The sequence below is a fragment of the Colletes latitarsis genome, chromosome 8 (genome assembly GCF_051014445.1).
Source record: "Colletes latitarsis isolate SP2378_abdomen chromosome 8, iyColLati1, whole genome shotgun sequence".
Lineage (NCBI taxonomy): Eukaryota > Metazoa > Arthropoda > Insecta > Hymenoptera > Colletidae > Colletes > Colletes latitarsis.
Genome location: NC_135141.1, coordinates 21,678,507 through 21,692,980, shown reverse-complemented (window position 1 = coordinate 21,692,980; position 14,474 = coordinate 21,678,507). Strand labels below are relative to the sequence as shown.

Sequence of the window (14,474 nt, the reverse complement as noted above, 5' to 3'; positions counted from 1 at the left end):
CTCCCAAGTCGATTCTTCCGTCGACTACACTATAGGGCGAAAAATCGATAAATCGATGAATAATAAACTCACCCTCTCCGGCTGTACTAGACGCTCGCAATCCTTGCATTAAGACCGGTCAGTCGAGGTCCATGCAAGCTGATTTCTCACGCTCGAAAATCTGCAATCACACGAGAGAAAAATCTGATCAGTCGCATTCGATGTTACAAATCGTTCGTAAAAACTGTATTTCAATTTTTAAAAATATTAACATTGTAACTATTGACAATTATAGTGAATTTATTTGTATAAGATTGAAAAATCTAATCAAACGCATTCGATGTTACAAATCGTTCGTGGAAACTGTATTTCAATTTTTAAAAGTATTAACATTGGAACTATCGACAATTATAGTGTATTTATTTGTATATCATAGATACTTGAAGAAACGTATAATGCAATGAAAATAACGGTTTTCCAAAAATTAAGTGGAACAAATTTTGTGTATGTGTTAGAAATTACTAGTGAGTTATTTTGATTATTTCGGTGGTTTTAGAGTTAAATTTTATTCGAAACATAAACGCTATTTCACCATTATAAAATAGAAATTTTTGCAAATTTCTTACGAAAAAACAACTATGCTTTTCAACCACAATTTAGGACTCTGACACCTTAGAATATTTTTGTTAAAATATACAGTGAACCTAGCAAAATTTATTGTAATATATTTGGTGGCACTTTTTCAGTTATTGTTAGCTTAAAATATTTTATTTTCAATATCACATAAATTTTAAATGTTACAGAGAAGAAAAATCTAGAACCCATTTACAGATGCATATCCAGTTTCTGTAATTTTAAACTATTCTACTTAAAATTGTATGTAGCCAAGTTTAGAACCCTGATATCTCAAAATCAGTTATTTAAAATATTGTATAAACCTTGCAAGGTTTAATGTAAAACATTTAGTGCTACTTCTACAGTTTCTGCAATCTTAAATTATTCCACTTAAAATTGTATACAGGGTGTTTGGCCACCCCTGGGAAAAATTTTAATGGGGGATTCTAGAGGCCAAAATAAGACGAAAATCAAGAATACTAAATTGTTGATGGAGATTTCGTTAAGAAGTTATTAACGTTCAAAGTTTCGGCTGTAGAACAGCAATTTGTCCACCTTCTCGAATTTTTTTCTCGAAAATGCGCAAGATTTCGGGGGTATGTCTATTCACCAAAAATGATTGCAATTGACCCCCGCAACCGAAAATAATTTTTCCGAAACGATTTGAAATTTTTTTTTTTCGTCGAAAAATTTAGGCACCTACCCCCTGTCAATTTTTCTTAAAAATTCCTTTTTCATTTTTAGTAATTTTGTTTGACGCCCTACAGAAAAGTTGTCTAATACTTTTTTGTAGGTACCCATGGGCTCTACTTCAGAAAAAAGTTTCATTGAAATATATTCGCAATTGTAAGAGTTATGGCTGTTTGAAAATTGAACCATTTTTATGGGGTTTTTCTCATTTTGCGGGGTCAAGGACCAAATTTTCGACTATTTTTGCGATTTGTACGTATTCTCCACCAAAATACGCGTAGTTTGCTTTTTTAAACATTAAAATCGTCCAATCCGTTTAGAAGTTATGACGTTTTAAAGATTCGCATGAAAATTCGGACAGACATTTCTGGCCAGAAATTATATTTTCGGTATGGAATTTTTTTCTCGAAACTGAATAGGATTTCGGGGGTATGTCTGTTGACCAAAAATGCTTGCAATTGACCCCTGCAACTAAAAATAATTTTTCCAAGTCCATTCGAAAGTCTTTTTTTTCACCTAAAACTTTCAGCACTTACTCGAATTTTTTCCTCGAAAATGGGTAGGATTACGGTGGTATGTGTATTCACCAAAAATGATTGTAATTGACCCCTGCAACCGAAAATAATTTTTCTAGAACGATTTGAAATTTTTGAATTTAATTGTTAATAACTTTTTAACGAAGCCTCCATCAACAAATTGGTATTCTTGATTTTCGTCTTATTTTGGCCTCTACTATCCTGTATTAAAATTTTTTTCAGGGGTGCCCAAACACTCTGTATAATAAAGTGTAGAACCCTGACGCCTTAATGTGTTTTAGCTAAAATATTGATTAAACCTTGCAAAGTTTATTATAATACATTTAGTGTCACCTATCCAGTTATTATCAGCTCAAACTATTTTATTTTCAACATCAAATAAACTTTAAAAGTTATAGAGAAGAAAAATTTAGAAACCATTTACAGTTGTATATCCATTTTCTGTAATTTTAAACTATTCTACTTAGAATTGTATGTAGCCAAGTTTAGGCCCCTGATACCTTAAAATCTGTTATTTAAAATATAGAATAAGCCTTGCAAAATTTATTGCAATACAGTCAGTGGCACATACTCAGTTATAGTTAGCTTAAACTGTTTTATTTTCAATATCAAATAAACTTTAAAAGTTACAGAGAAGAAAAATCTAGAACCCATTTACAGCTGCATATCCAGTTTCTGTAATTTGAAACTATTCTACTTAAAATTGTATGTAGCCAAGTTTAGGACCCTGATACCTTAAAATCTGTTATTTAAAATATTGTATAAACCTTGCAAGGTTTAATGTAAAACATTTAGTGCTACTTCTACAGTTTCTGCAATCTTAAACTATTCCACTTAAAATTGTATATAGTAAAGTATAGAACCCTGACACCTTAATGTCTTTTAGCTAAAATATTGATTAAACCTTGCAAAGTTTATTGTAATACATTCAGTAGCACATACTCAGTTATTATCAACTCAAACTATTTTATTTTCAATATCAAATAAACTTTGAAAGTTACACAGAAGAAAAATCCAGAATCCATTTACTGCTGCCTATTCAGTTTCTCTAATCTTAAATTATTCCACTTAAAATTGTATATACTTTAAGACCCTGATATTTAAAACTATTTTAATTAAAATAAATTTATAATTCGAAACATAAACACTATTTCACCCTTACGAAATAAAAATGTTTGTGAATTCTTTACGAAAAAAACACCGATGCTTTTCGATACGAGAGTTTCGCTCGGTTCTCTTATTCGTCTCTCGAGGATACTCGCGAATTTTCGAAATGAGAAATAGTGGAAAATGTACGAATGGAGAAATTAGAATCTCGAAACCTTGTTTCCTGCAAAGTCCAAACGTCGATTAGATATTGTATCAAACCATTTTGCATGTTGCTCTCGGCGCGGATAAAAGCGGGGTAAAACACTCTAGGTGAAAGGGGAGAATGTTTATGCAGGACGGTTTGCAATGAGAGCGGGAAAGAAAAGCGACGAGAACGCGAGGATTTCTCTCTATCTGCACGGAAGCATCGTCATGAACGTTCTTAATATCGCCGAGACGAGGGAGGAACGGTAACAAGAAAAACTCGCCCCTAACGGCGCTCCGAAAATTTTTAATCTCGAAGGAAAGACCTTTGGGCGTACCGTTTGCCCAATTCCAGTCCTGTTAACCCCCGCATACGTTACTCTTTATTAAACTGGCGAAGTTTCACCGGCGGGGCCTGAATTCGAAACGAAAGAACGCCTCTTTGTTCTTCCGGAACAACCCGAAACTTTTCGTCCGTGAAATTCAGCCTTTTTTCGGAGAACTTTCCCCGGGAATATTCCGAAAGCCTGGGCAAATAAATAGAGGGTTTTTAAAACGTCTGGCGTTGCAAACCATCCAAAAATTGTTGAATTGATGGTAAACACTTTCATTTCGATGTTAGCAAGTTTGTTGGCTTTCATTTTTGGTATCTTTGGTTTGTATTTTTTGTATGACAGTTTACTGGAAATAAGAGATAATGGTAATGATTGTGGTGAGATACTAAACGATGTAACTTTGATTGAGACTTGGGAATTTTAGCAATGTTACTAGAATGAATATATATGACAAGGTTTGAATTTTTTTATATTAAAATTTCCTCGTTTGACAATCAGATTTGCAACTTGTAATTTAATTACAAGTTTCGATGTCAATTCTGTCAATTTTTTATATTGTTTGTTTGTAAGCACTGTTCTTTACATCGACTATAAATGTATTATTATATTTTCTTTTGTATATTAATTCTACCTATATAATAAATAAATACAATGCAACGTTGAAATAAAGTTAAAATAAAAAAATAAAAATAAGAAATCAAGTAAGAAATTAGACAGTAAACACTTTCCACGTCGAGATGAGTACCATAATACGATTAAAAATAAAAGATAATAAATACAAATAATTTTACAACTTGTCCTCCAGGTTGACACATCGAAATTTTCAATGGTTATATAAAATACTGGATGCAAATTTATTTCTTTTATAATTCACAGTTAAAACTATAAAATTGTTCCAAGATTATGTAAAAATTCAAGAAAAATAAAGTACTAGTTACTTATAAATTCTTTTGTGATTCGTGTACTATAAGAGGAGATAATGGTAATGATAATGATGAGATACTAAAAAATGTAACTTTAATTAAGAAGTCCAATTTTCAAACGTCCATAACTCCTACAATAGTGAATATATTTCAATGAAACTTTTTTCTGAAATAGAGCTCATAGGTACCTAAAAAAAAGTATTACACAAGTTTTTTATAGGACGTCAAACAAAATTACTAAAAATGAAAAACTAATTTTTAAGAAAAATCGACAGGGATAGCTGCTGACATTTTTCGGCGGAAAAAAGTTTATTCAGCTCCTTCTGGAAAAATTATTTTTAGTTGCGGGGATCAATTACAATCATTTTTGGTCAATAGATATATCCCCGAAATCCTACGCATTTTCGAGAAAAAAATTATTGACCGAAAATCTAATGGCTGACCATACCATTGACATGTTTCACTGAAATTTCATGCATATTTTTAAAACGTCATAACTTTTGAACGGATTGAAGGATTTTAATGTTTAAAAAGGCAAACAACGCGTATTTTGGTGAAGAATATGTAGAAATTCTAAAAATATTCGAAAAGTTGATCCTTTACCCAGTAAAATAAGGAAAACTCCATAAAAGTGGTCCAGTTTTCAAACGACCCTAACTCCTACAATAGTGAATATATTGCATTGAAATTTTGGGAGGAAGTAGAGCTCATGGATACCTATCAAAAAGTATTAAACAACTTTTCTGTACAACGTCAAACAAAATTACTAGAAATCAAAAACTAATTTTTAAGTAAAATCGACAGGGGGTAGGTGCTGAAATTTTCGATGAAAAAAAAAAATTTCGGATCATTCTGAAAAAATTATTTTTGATTGTGGGGGTCAATTACAATCATTTTTGGTGAATAGACATACCCCCGAAATCTTACGCATTTTCGAGAAAAAAATTCGAATAGATGGACAAATTTGTCGACTAAAATTAAAAAATTTTAAATCGTCCTAGAAAAATTATTTTTGGTTGCGGGTGTCAATTAGAATCATTTTTGGTCAATTCATATATTCTCGAAATCCTACGCACTTTCGAGAAAAAAATTCTTTAACGAAAATTTAATGTCTGACCACAGCATTGACATGTTTCACTGAATTTGGATGTCATTTAAACATCTTTCTCATATTTATTTGAATTTTTAATATCTTTCTTAAGTGTATTTGTATTTTAAATATATGTAAATTTTAAATATGTTCGTCATATTTATTAGAATGTTTAAATATCTCTTTCAAATGCATTTGGATTTGAAATATGTTTGTCAAATATATTTGAATTTTAATAATCTTTGTCAGACATATTTGGATTAACATCTTTCCCATATTTATTGGAATTTTATATATCTATTTCAAATATATTTGAATTTCAAATATCTCTTTAAAATATATTTGGTTTTGAAATATCTTTGTCAAATATATTTTCATTTAAAATATATCTGAAAAAACATCGTACTTCTTAATACCCATGGATAAATTTCTCATTAAAAAAATAAAACACTGTTTATTCACAATCTTGAAAATAACTGCAAAGCGTGCAGAGTGTAGCTGGAGAATCGAAAATTAATTTATTGATAATTTCATTGGGCACTTCCGCGTTGTTACAACTTAAGAACTAAATCTACAGATACGTGGCAATATTCATGAAGTTATCGGGTTAGCGTAACTTGGCGCGGTTTAGAGACGCGCGTAACCGCTCGCGAATTACCCAAGACGATAGAAATTAGTTAAACGCGGGATTCTTGGGATTCCAAAGCCAGGAAGAAGCCACGATACGATCCAAACATTCCCGTAAAGGTCGTTTCCCATTCACTCGTCAGGGAAGACGTACGGGTTAAACGAACGACATCGCCCACGCTCGATACTGACCCGGCGAAACTGGGAATCGCTGATGGCGGATAAATAGCATCGGCATTGTTCAATTTGCTCGTGACGTTAGCCTCTCGTTAGCTGGCGTGGAATTTCGATCGATCTGGGACGAATTTTGTACGTAGACCGGGCAAAGTGTGCCACCGATAATACAGAGAAAACAAACAAAAATGTGTATACCGTAAACAACCATGGTTCGTTAATAAACGTTCCACCCAAATATTCGCGATCCATAAGTTTGCAATCGTATGTTTAAATCAGAAAACAAAATTCAAGAAACAAATTACACTTTTCCTCAGCAACTAAAAATCTCTGAATAGATAAAAATTAATTGATTGAATAGATATCATGATTGAGTTCCTAATCGTTGATCTTATTATTTATCTATTATTAAAACACCATTTTATCCATCTCTGCCTCGCAATTAATACGACGTATTAATAAGGAATTAATAAGAAATAAGAATCTGTATATTCTGAATAGATAGAAATTAGTTGATTAAACAAACATTATAATTGAGTTCCTAAACGTTGATCTTATTATTTATTTATTATTAAAGCACCATTTTATCCATCTCTGCTTCGCAATCAATAAGAAATTAATAAGAAATAAAAATCTGCATATTCTGAATGGATAAAAATTATTTGATTGAACAAACATCATAATTGAGTTCCTAAACATTGATCTTATTATTTATCAATTATTAAAACACCATTTTATCCATCTCTGCCTCGCAATTAATACGTCGTATCAATAAGAAATTAATAAGAAATTAATATTCAAATACTGTGACATGCTTGTATTTGAATTAAAGTACACCCAATGAGTAATTTTTTTTCCTAGAAAATATTTTTCAATTCCAAATTTCTCTCCTGAAAACAAGAAGTCATCCATGCCCTATAAATCTTGTTCTACGCTAAATCCTTAAAACCAAATGCACTTCCACTGATCAGTTATTACGAGGTCAGTTCTATATCGATATCCAATAGCCGAGCCAGTATACATTTTTCTATATCGACATTCAAAGTCCAAATCAGTATCGATTCCGTATCGACATTCAACCTTTAAGTAGAGAACCCTTTCGTTTCTATATCTAGGCTCGGACTTCGAGCACCAGTTCATTTCTAAATACACGTTCAATCTCTTTTCCTTTTCCCATCGCTGTATCGTTCATGCTAGTTCCAGTTTCATATATGCGTCAGTCGATCAGTCCATATACTGGGTGTCCAAAGAGGATGGGACCAAACTTATTCTACGAGATACTGAGGTCAGATAACTGATAAAAGGTCATATAAACGTACGTCCAAAAATGCTTTATTGAAAAGATATAAGCTTTTAAAGATACAAGGTGATCGGCCACCGCTGGGAAAAATTTTAATGGGAGATTTTAGAGGCCAAAATAAGACGAAAATCCAGAATATCAATTTTTCGATTGAGGCTTCGTTAAAAAGTTATTAAAAAATTAAATTAAAAAATTTCAAATCATTCTGAAAAAATTATTTTTGTTTGGAGGGGTCAATTGCAATTATTTGTGGTGAAGAGACATACCCTCGAAATCCTAACCATTTTCGAGAAAAAAATTCATTACTGAAAATATAATGTCTGACGATAACTGTCTCTTACCCTGAAAATTGAAAAGTTTCAAATTATTCTGGAAAAATTATTTTCAGTTGCGGGGGGCAATTACAATCATTTTTTGTGAATAGACATATCCTCGAAATCCTACCCATTTTCTATAAAAAAATTCGAAAAGGTGTGAAATTTTTCGACAAAATTAAAATATTTCAAATCGTCCTGAAAAAAATATTGTTAACTGTGGGGGTCAATTACAATCATTTCTGGTGAATAGACGTACCCCCGAAATTCTAACCATTTCCGAGAAAAAAATTTAATACCGACGGAACTTTAAACGTTAATAACTTTTTAACGAAGCCTCCATCAACAAATTGGTATTCTTCATTTTCGCCTTACTTTGGCCTCTAGAATCTCCCATTAAAATTTTTCCCAGGGTTGGCCGAACACCCTGTATATAAAATGCACTATTATTATTTCTAATAAAGATGAAATATTTAAAAGAGTTTAACAATCTCTAAAAGCCTGCATTCTTGTAAGAGGAATTTTTTAATATTCCTTAGAACTGCCACAATAAATCATAAATGTATTTAAAAGTTTATAAGAACTTTTCATCCATTTGACCTCAGTAACACGTAGAATAAGTTTGATCCCAACCATTTTGGACACTCTGTATATCAACCTTCCCTTCGAAATGTAAAGAGTCAATAAAAATTGTTACCTGTAATATTTGATATTTGCCTAACCAGTTACAAGTAACCTACATTTTATTTTGTACCCATTTCTAGCGAGGTATCTTCTTTTAAAATGGCGCTTTCTTTGAAATAGTCGGCCTTATTTTACTATAAAGAAATCACTTGGCGCTTCTACGTCCAAGATGTTCGACAAGATCAAACATTCCCCTTCATATCGAAGCAAAACGTTTCGTGTTTCGCAAAGTGTGCGACTCGAAGTTCAGGAAACGTCTAGTTGGAAAACTGAATACGTCTGTGATGTAATTTCAAGAGAAGCGAAAGAGAGTGTCCGTATAAAGAAAGAACAGGATTATGATAAGCAGGTACGAAATTCACCTCTCCACGATAGATTTCGTGAGATGTGAAGCCCCAGTTAGGTTCCAAGATGTGAGATTCCAAAGAAATTTTACATTCAATAATTCATAATTCATTTCATCATAGGGATATTTAAAAAATCTTAATTTTGACGATATTATATATTATAACAGTTGAAGAGAAACTGGGACCATTTAAGGATCTTGGAAACGTAGAAAATATTCAGACTTGGGGGAACGTTTTCTCAATAAATACAATTCTTATAGAATGTGCAGAATAATTTATAACCATATTGAATAAAATAGATATTTGTAAGTAATATAGTAAGACAATATTAAAAAATATAATGGACTGTCTAGAAAACTTTAATTCGAATACTATGTTGTAATATTCAATAAAAATTAAGACTATCAGAGTTGAGAATTTTTAGAGTTCAACAATTTCTAGATAAATTATTATTTCGCTGCAGAGGAGCACTGTCACTGTTATTAATTTTAATTATATTAATAGGATTTCCTTTCTTATGTGGATTTTATTCAAGAGATTTAAATATTGAAGTATTTTCTAATACAAAATTAAATTATTTATTTTATACACGAATATTGTTGACAATTAGATTTTAGTTTCTAGTATTAGATGTTATTATTATGATCTATTAGTTTTATTTTCTAATTATAATTTTTATTCATATGTTTATTTTGAAGAAAACAAATATATTTTCAATATATATCCAATTTCATCTTATAAAATATATCTTAAGACAAAATTAAATAATTATCACCATATACTGAGATACGAATACAATTGGATCAAAGTCAAGTTGCTCTAGGCTATTAAAGGGTTATCTCTACCATACTATGAGACAATCTCGCAGCGATATGGTGGGAATAACTGCCCTATGGTATAGTAAGGATCATCCCCTAGCGACCCTAACAAGAAACACAATAGACTGTCTTCAATTCTAACGAAACTAGACACACAAATAGAGCACTGAAAAATATCAACATTTATACTCATAATTTTCAATAGGGAGCATCTTTGAATCCGCTAACAAAACCACTATGTTACTAAATATTTCAAAACAGAAACGAAATTATTCTCCAAACATGGAGTAACAAAAAATTTGAATACAAAATAAATAAATATTATTTATTCAAAATAAATGTTTATTTACTCAATATCATAACGTTATTCTTTCACTTCTCATAAAATCTCTAATTAAATATATTAAAACAGAGAAAAATGTATTCTCCAAATGTAAGATAACAAAAACTTTGAATACAAATTCAGAAAAAAAAATAAATCTTTATTTATTCAACACCATAACATTATTCTTCCACTTCTAACAAAATCTCTAATTAAGTATTTTAATACAGAAACAAGATTTATTCTTTAAACGTGGAATAACAAAAATTTGAATACAAATTCAGAAAATCGCTAGAAAAAATGATCTTTATTTACTCAACACCATAATGTCATTATTCCATCTCTAACAAAACTTTTAATTAAATATTTTAAAACAGAGAAAAATTTATTCTCTAAATGTAGGATAACAAAAAATTTGAATTGAAATTCAGAAAAAAAATAAATCTTTATTTATTCAACACCATAACATTATTCTTCCACTTCTAACAAAATCTCTAATTAAATATTTTAATACAGAAACAAAATTTATTTTTCAAACGTGGAATAACAAAAATTTGAATACAAATTCAAAAAATTGCTACAAAAAAATAAATCTTTATTTACTCAACACCATAATGTCATTCTTCCACCTCTAATAAAATCTCTAATTAAATATTTTAAAACAGACAAAAATTTATTCTCCAAATGTAGGATAACAAAAACTTTGAATACAAATTCAGAAAAAAAATAAATCTTTATTTATTCAACACCATAACATTATTCTTCCACTTCTAACAAAATCTCTAATTAAATATTTGAATACAGAAACTAGATTTATTCTTTAAACGTGGAATAACAAAAATTTGAATACAAATTCAGAAAATTGCTACAAAAAATAAATCTTTATTTACTCAACACCATAACGTTATACTTTCACCTCTAACAAAACCTATATGTAATTAAATATTTTTAAATCGACAAAAATTTATTCTCTAAACGTGGAATAACAAAAAATTTGAATTCAGAAAATCGCTACAAAGAAAGATCTTTATTTACTCAACACCATAATGTCATTCTTCCATCTCTAACAAAACCTCTAATTAAATATTTTAAAACAGAGAAAAATTTATTCTCCAAATGTAGGATAACAAAAAATTTGAATTGAAATTCAGAAAAAAAATAAATCTTTATTTATTCAACACCATAACATTATTCTTCCACTTCTAACAAAATCTCTAATTAAATATTTTAATACAGAAACAAGATTTATTTTTCAAACATGGAATAACAGAAATTTGAATACAAATTCGAAAAATTGATACAAAAAAAAATTTTTATTTACTCAACACCATAACGTTACTCTTCCACCTCTAACAAAACCTCCATTCAATTAAATATTTTAAAACAGAAAAAAATGTATTCTCCAAACGTGGAATAACAAAAATTTGAATACAAATTCAGAAAATTGCTACAAAAGAATAAATCTTTATTTAATCAACACCATAACATCTTTCTTCCACCTCTAACAAAATCTCTAATTAAATATTTTAAAACAGAGAAAAATTTATTCTCCAAACGTGGAATAACAAAAAATTTGAATACAAATTCAGAAAAAAAATAAATCTTTATTCACTCAACACCATAACGTTACACTTCCACCTCTACCAAAACCTCTATTTAATTATTATAAAACAGGAAAAAAATGTATTCTCCAAATGAGGAATAATAAAAGATTTGAATACAAATCCAAAAAATCGCTACAAAGAAAAATTTTTATTTATTCAATCCCATAACATCTTTCTTCCACCTCTAATAAAACCTTCATTCAATTAAATATTTTAAAACAGAGAAAAATGTATTCTCCAAACGTGGAATAACAGAAAATTTGAATATAAATTCAGAAAATCGCTACAAAGAAAAATCTTTATTTACTCAACACCATAACGTCAATCTTCCACCTCTAACAAAATCTCTAATTAAATATTTTAAAACTGAGAAAAATTTATTCTCCAAACGTGGAATAACAGAAAATTTGAATACAAATTCAGAAAATCGCTACAAAGAAAAATCTTTATCTACTCAACACCATAACATTATTCTTTCACCTCTAACAAATCCTCTATTTAATTAAATATTTTAAAACAGAGAAAAATGTATTTTCCAAACGAGGAATAACAAAAGATGTGAATACAAATTCAGAAAATCGCCACAAAGAAAAATCTTCACTTCCCCTCGTCACCGTAACTGTTCTTCCGGCTCGTCCAAGAATTTCGCGCGAAAAACTACATCAGCTGGAAAATTGCGACCGTATCTCGCGCAGAATCGTTCCTATAAATATCAGCGACACCGAGTCTTTTGCCAAGAATTGCATTTCCATTTCGATTACAAACCAACTGACTTTTTATTCGAACGACAGGATGGGGGGGGGGAGGGGCACCCAGCACAAAAGTGGCCGTCTCGGTTGATACTCGTAAACTTTATCACGCCATCGTCGTCCCCATGGAAGATTCACATTATTCATAGGACGGGCTGATACATAATTCAGAGGATCTTAGACGAACCGCTCTCCGCGGCGTTCGCAAATAAATCTGTCGATCCCTTGCCGCCCAAAGGTTCGATCGTTGGTCGTTCCACGGAAACGGTGTACGCACGCTTCCGAAGAGACGGATATAAACAGTCAGTTGGGGTTGGGGTGGTGGACGATTGGATCGAAATCGTTCGCTGGAGGCTCTGTATCCGACGAGCAACCGGCTCAAGGGAGACCGGGGCTTCTCTAAAGAATCATTGTGGATGTAGAGGCGGAAGATTGGAAAAGGTGGTATGCACAATTTCGCGTGGAAACGGGTCAAGGGTGATTAAGGGACCCTCGTGTGTGCTACGGAATCGGGGTCAACAGGATTCACCTCCTCGGGTTACCGCGACGGAGAGTCTCGAAGGCACTTGCTCTTAGTCACTTAAAATATATACCCCCGTCTTCGCCCTGCTATCTCCTAATATCTTGATTGCGAGTTATTGCGGAACAGCCACACGCTCTCCGCAGAAAGAACTTCCATTATTCTTTTATAGCGTACGTGTGAAGCACCCCTTTATACCGGCCCGGAGTCTCCTACACCAATTTGACCACGAAGCACGAAGCTCGAGTATAGCGAGGGTAATAATGACCACCTTTGATTCACTCCCCCGCCACGAGTCTCTATTTCACCGTTCCGCGCCGCGGAACAAGGCTCTGCGATTAGTTTTGTTTTAAGGATATTTGTAATATAACGATATATACAGATCTCCATTTGCTACCTAATCCCTTCACGATTGCAATGTTCTAAACCGTACGTACTAATTCATTTTGTAATATAACGATACATACAGATCTCCATTTGCTACCTAATCCCTTCACGATTACAATTTTCTAAACCGTACGTACTAATTCATTTTGTTTGAATTCGATCGTACGGTGTGTTAACACTAGTCAATTTGACGGATTGCAGATTCCATATTTAAAATTGCAGAACACGTAAATATTATTTTTTAACAACTTATGTTCAATTTGATTGATGCATTAATACATATTCTAATTAAAAGAAAAATCGTATTTTAAGGTAATCGTCAACATGAAAGATATCAATACATATACGGTGCTATCAATGCCCGTAAATCTAGAGTTAAGGATTCTTGAGGAACCTTCGCGGGGTTCGTGATACGGACCTGACTTCTCCGCTAGTTTTGAGGATTAGGTTACAGGTTAGGTTCTGAGAAATTACGTTACAAACTCCACATGGAACTTGGAATCCTTGGAGCTCTTCCTTGCCTCAATTGGAGGAGACCACCGGGGTCTTGGGTGCTTTGGCTTTCTCCAAAATGTTTATAAGAAAGGCAACGTTCTCACTTCTGCATGGTGTACCTGGTCAATGGACAGCAGGGTGGGCGGGAATGTTGCAAAGGGTGAGAAACGCCCTGCCAAAGTGGCGACTTTGAGGATTGGCTTGACCAATCCTCAATTGGTTAACGCTACGTGTTTTTGTCAGCTTGGTAGGGGAAGTCGATCTTAGGTTGAGGATAGCACTAAGTTTTCAGTTTAGATTCGTTTTTGATCGAGCCTTACAAACTCGATTAGAATCTCTGCAAGAAGGTTCATACTCTTGTGTACCACAAAGAGAAACGGGATTCAGTCTATATTTTCCCAAACGCTAGTTTGGGTGGTCCTTCGAGCATAAGGTTAAGGGAATACAGGAAAGAGCTGTTATAATACGAACGAATGCATCTGTCAATAAAGTTTAGACAATAAAAACTCTGAAAAAAATAACGGTATAGCGTTATTGACGGAAACCATTGTCAATTCGAACGTGAAATGTTTTTCACCTGCAACAATAGGAAACTCTGTTTCAGCAAGAAACATTCACGACAAACATTCTGTATCATATTTCCAGGTGAAAAATAACATCTGTCAGTTAGGT

At 32.0% G+C, this 14,474-nt stretch overlaps 1 protein-coding gene across 1 annotated transcript in view; it reads right to left on the bottom strand.

Annotated features, from left to right (window-relative positions):
• Nucleotides 1-14,474, bottom strand: part of Hs3st-a (Heparan sulfate 3-O sulfotransferase-A) — a 344,809-nt gene that overhangs the window by 151,760 nt on the left and 178,575 nt on the right. The window contains exon 2 of the mRNA XM_076772010.1: nucleotides 73-160. The gene's annotated coding sequence lies outside the window, so the exon portion shown is untranslated. The remainder of the gene's footprint in view (nucleotides 1-72; nucleotides 161-14,474) is intronic.